We start from the raw sequence: 5,000 nt of genomic DNA, 5'->3' as shown, positions 1-5,000 counted from the left end.
CATGCAACTACCGCACTGCGCTGCAGGTAGGCTCTGGAGGGGCAGGGGCATGAAGGTTAAGGCATTTTACCCAGCCGGACAGGTGCCCAAGGACGTGGGAGGCCAAAGGGAAGCCGGTAAGTCCCGGGTGTCGAAAAACAGGGGGCAAAAGAGAAAAAGACAAGGGGAAAGTTAAAAAAAAAAAAAAGTAATATAAAATTCTACCACCGGGGGGCGCTCCGGAGGGGCGCGGCCGGCCTCCCCCACACCTCCAGGGTGCAAAGAACGGACGGAGGGGGGCAAACAACCGGCCGGAGAAATGCCCGAAAACTCGAAGGTAGTTCCCTCTCTCTCCACCGGGGGGCGCCGCGAGCCGGGCGGGGGCGCCCTCCCAGGCCCAGGGCCCAGCAGAGTGGCCGCCCGCGGGCCCGGGAGGCCGGCGGCTCCCGTCAATCCCAGGCGTCCAATGTGCCGAAAAAAATTTTTCCTCCACCGGGGGGCGCTCCGGAGGGGCGCCGTTGGCCTCCGCCGGCTAAGAACCGGACGCCCAGGCGACGGCGCCGCGAAAGGGGGCACGGCGGGGAAACGGCGGGCACGTAACCGAGGAAGTAAATGAATCGAGTTGTAATTCCCCTCTCTGGCCACCGGGGGGCGCCGCGCGGCGGGCGGGGGCTCCCTCCCAGGCCCGGGGCCGTGCGGGGTGGCCGCCCGGGGGCCCGGGAGGTCGGCGGCTCCCGTCAATCCCGGGCGTCCGATGTGGGAAAAAAAATTTTTTTCCTCCACCGGGGGGCGCTCCGGAGGGGCGCCGTTTGCCTCCACGGGCTAAAAACCGGACGCCCAGGCGACGGCGCCGCGAAAGGGGGCACGGCGGGGAAACGGCGGGCACGTAACCGAGGAAATAAATAAATAAATAAATGAATCGAGCTGTAATTCCCCTCTCTGGCCACCGGGGGGCGCCGCGCGGCGGGCGGGGGCTCCCTCCCAGGCCCGGGGCCGTGCGGGGTGGCCGCCCGGGGGCCCGGGAGGTCGGCGGCTCCCGTCAATCCCGGGCGTCCGATGTGGGAAAAAAAATTTTTTTCCTCCACCGGGGGGGCGCTCCGGAGGGGCGCCGTTTGCCTCCACGGGCTAAAAACCGGACGCCCAGGCGACGGCGCCGCGAAAGGGGGCACGGCGGGGAAACGGCGGGCACGTAACCGAGGAAATAAATAAATAAATAAATGAATCGAGGGGTAATTCCCTCCCTGGCCAGCGGGGGGCGCTGCGGGGGCGGCCAGACCGAGGGAGCGGGGACCGGGCCCCTTGCCCGGTCCCAAGGGGGCCCGGGGAACCCGGGCAGGGGGCTTCTCCTGGCCGGAAAGCCCTCCCTGGAAGTCCCGATGAGGACGAATCTGCCTGCGCCGCCCAGGCCAGAGTTCCAGGAGCCTGGGGAGAGAAGCTGCCAGCCCTGGGTGAAGGGCCCCCCGCACGGCGCTCTCATGCTACCTATTTCAGGCATGTTCCGGCAGAATAGTAGAGAGCGGCCACTTAGGACGGCCGTCTCTGGAAGTCCCGAAGGGGGCAAAGTCACTCCGGGCGCCCGGCCCAGAGTTCCAGGAGCCTGGGGAAGGTAGGGCGGCAGGGCTGGGTGTCCCCTGCCCAGCCAGAGTTCCAGGAGCCCGGGGAAGGCAGGGGCTGCAGGGCTGGGTGTCCCCTGCCCAGCCAGAGTTCCAGGAGCCCGGGGAAGGCAGGGGCTGCAGGGCTGGGTGTCCCCTGCCCAGCCAGAGTTCCAGGGGCCCGGGGAAGGCAGGGGCTGCAGGGCTGGGTGTCCCCTGCCCAGCCAGAGTTCCAGGGGCCCGGGGAAGGACAGGCTGCAGGGCTGGCCCTCTCATGCCCAGCCAGAGTTCCAGGGGCCCGGGGAAGGACGGGCTGCAGGGCTGGCCCTCTCATGCCCAGCCAGAGTTCCAGGGGCCCGGGGAAGGCAGGGGCTGCAGGGCTGGGTGTCCCCTGCCCAGCCAGAGTTCCAGGGGCCCGGGGAAGGACGGGCTGCAGGGCTGGCCCTCTCATGCCCAGCCAGAGTTCCAGGGGCCCGGGGAAGGACGGGCTGCAGGGCTGGCCCTCTCATGCCCAGCCAGAGTTCCAGGAGCCCGGGGAAGGCAGGGGCTGCAGCGCTGGGTGTCCCCTGCCCAGCCAGAGTTCCAGGAGCCCCGGGAAGACAGGGGCTGCAGCGCTGGGTGTCCCCTGCCCAGCCAGAGTTCCAGGAGCCCGGGGAAGACAGGGGCTGCAGCGCTGGGTGTCCCCTGCCCAGCCAGAGTTCCAGGGGCCCGGGGAAGGCAGGGGCTGCAGGGCTGGGTGTCCCCTGCCCAGCCAGAGTTCCAGGGGCCCGGGGAAGGCAGGGGCTGCAGGGCTGGGTGTCCCCTGCCCAGCCAGAGTTCCAGGAGCCCGGGGAAGGCAGGGGCTGCAGCGCTGGGTGTCCCCTGCCCAGCCAGAGTTCCAGGGGCCCGGGGAAGGCAGGGGCTGCAGGGCTGGGTGTCCCCTGCCCAGCCAGAGTTCCAGGGGCCCGGGGAAGGACGGGCTGCAGGGCTGGCCCTCTCATGCCCAGCCAGAGTTCCAGGGCCCGGGGAAGGACGGGCTGCAGGGCTGGCCCTCTCATGCCCAGCCAGAGTTCCAGGGGCCCGGGGAAGGCAGGGGCTGCAGGGCTGGGTGTCCCCTGCCCAGCCAGAGTTCCAGGGGCCCGGGGAAGGACGGGCTGCAGGGCTGGCCCTCTCATGCCCAGCCAGAGTTCCAGGGGCCCGGGGAAGGACGGGCTGCAGGGCTGGCCCTCTCATGCCCAGCCAGAGTTCCAGGGGCCCGGGGAAGGCAGGGGCTGCAGCGCTGGGTGTCCCCTGCCCAGCCAGAGTTCCAGGAGCCCGGGGAAGGCAGGGGCTGCAGGGCTGGGTGTCCCCTGCCCAGCCAGAGTTCCAGGAGCCCGGGGAAGGCAGGGGCTGCAGGGCTGGGTGTCCCCTGCCCAGCCAGAGTTCCAGGAGCCCGGGGAAGGCAGGGGCTGCAGGGGCTGGGTGTCCCCTGCCCAGCCAGAGTTCCAGGAGCCCGGGGAAGGCAGGGGCTGCAGGGCTGGGTGTCCCCTGCCCAGCCAGAGTTCCAGGAGCCCGGGGAAGGCAGGGGCTGCAGCGCTGGGTGTCCCCTGCCCAGCCAGAGTTCCAGGGGCCCGGGGAAGGCAGGGGCTGCAGGGCTGGGTGTCCCCTGCCCAGCCAGAGTTCCAGGGGCCCGGGGAAGGACGGGCTGCAGGGCTGGCCCTCTCATGCCCAGCCAGAGTTCCAGGGGCCCGGGGAAGGACGGGCTGCAGGGCTGGCCCTCTCATGCCCAGCCAGAGTTCCAGGGGCCCGGGGAAGGCAGGGGCTGCAGGGCTGGGTGTCCCCTGCCCAGCCAGAGTTCCAGGGGCCCGGGGAAGGACGGGCTGCAGGGCTGGCCCTCTCATGCCCAGCCAGAGTTCCAGGGGCCCGGGAAGGACGGGCTGCAGGGCTGGCCCTCTCATGCCCAGCCAGAGTTCCAGGAGCCCGGGGAAGGCAGGGGCTGCAGCGCTGGGTGTCCCCTGCCCAGCCAGAGTTCCAGGAGCCCGGGGAAGGCAGGGGCTGCAGGGCTGGGTGTCCCCTGCCCAGCCAGAGTTCCAGGAGCCCGGGGAAGGCAGGGGCTGCAGGGCTGGGTGTCCCCTGCCCAGCCAGAGTTCCAGGAGCCCGGGGAAGGCAGGGGCTGCAGGGCTGGGTGTCCCCTGCCCAGCCAGAGTTCCAGGAGCCCGGGAAGGCAGGGGCTGCAGCGCTGGGTGTCCCCTGCCCAGCCAGAGTTCCAGGAGCCCGGGAAGGCAGGGGCTGCAGGGCTGGGTGTCCCCTGCCCAGCCAGAGTTCCAGAAAGAAACGCGCAAGTATCGCCGCCACCTGCCAGGTGTCTACTTGCTTGGCACGGGGGGTACTCCGCAGGGGCCCCTAGGCCGGGGGCCCTCTCTGGAAGTCCCGATGAGAACGGATTTGCCTCGCCCCTACCGACGGCAGTTCCACGAGCTGGGCAGGGAGGAGTGGATCGCCGGCCTCTTGGGCCCCCCGCACGGCGCTCTAATGCTACGCTTCCCAGGCATGTCCCGGCAGAGGAGACAGGAGAGGTTGACACTTAGTGCAAAAATCGCAATGCTCTGCTTCGGCCAGCTCTGAGCTGGCCTCACGCCCAGCCAGAGTTCCAGGAGCCTGGGGGGTAGGACGGGCTGCAGCACTGGGTGTCCCCTGCCCAGCCAGAGTTCCAGGAGCCCGGGGAAGGCAGGGCTGCAGCGCTGGGTGTCCCCTGCCCAGCCAGAGTTCCAGGAGCCCGGGGAAGCAGGGGCTGCAGGGCTGGGTGTCCCCTGCCCAGCCAGAGTTCCCAGGAGCCCGGGGAAGGCAGGGGCTGCAGGGCTGGGTGTCCCTGCCCAGCCAGAGTTCCAGGAGCCCGGGGAAGGCAGGGGCTTCAGCGCTGGGTGTCCCCTGCCCAGCCAGAGTTCCAGGTGCCCGGGGAAGGACGGGCTGAAGCGCTGGCCCTCTCATGCCAGCCAGAGTTCCAGGGGCCCGGGGAAGCCAGTGGCTGCGGCGCTGGGTGTCCCCTGCCCAGCCAGAGTTCCAGGAGCCGGGGAAGGCAGGGGCTGCGGCGCTGGGTGTCCCCTGCCCAGCCAGAGTTCCAGGAAGCCCCGGGAAGGCAGGGGCTGCGGCGCCTGTGTCCCCTGCCCGGCCGGAGCGCAAAGTATCGCCGCCGCCTGCCAGGTGCCTTCTTGCTTGGCACGGGGGGGTACTCCGCAGGGGCCCCTGGTCCGGGGGCCCTCTCTGGAAGTCCCGATGAGAACGGATTGCCTCGCCCCTACCGACGGCAGTTCCACGAGCTGGGCAGGGAGGAGTGGATCGCCGGCCTCTTGGGCCCCCCGCACGGCGCTCTAATGCTACGCTTCCCAGGCATGTCCCGGCAGAGGAGACAGGAGAGGTTGACACTTAGTGCAAAAATCGCAATGCTCTGCTTCGGCCAGCTCTGAGCTGCCT

General features: G+C 70.0%; 1 pseudogene; it reads right to left on the bottom strand.

Annotated features, from left to right (window-relative positions):
- Positions 1 to 1,456, bottom strand: part of LOC116412363 — a 4,062-nt pseudogene extending 2,606 nt beyond the window's left edge.
- Between the last annotated feature and the right edge of the window lie 3,544 nt (positions 1,457 to 5,000).

The sequence above is a fragment of the Xenopus tropicalis genome, chromosome 7 (genome assembly GCF_000004195.4).
Source record: "Xenopus tropicalis strain Nigerian chromosome 7, UCB_Xtro_10.0, whole genome shotgun sequence".
Taxonomy (NCBI): Eukaryota; Metazoa; Chordata; class Amphibia; order Anura; family Pipidae; genus Xenopus; species Xenopus tropicalis.
Note: the sequence above shows the minus strand (reverse complement) of the source record. Positions and strands in the feature narration are given on the sequence as shown.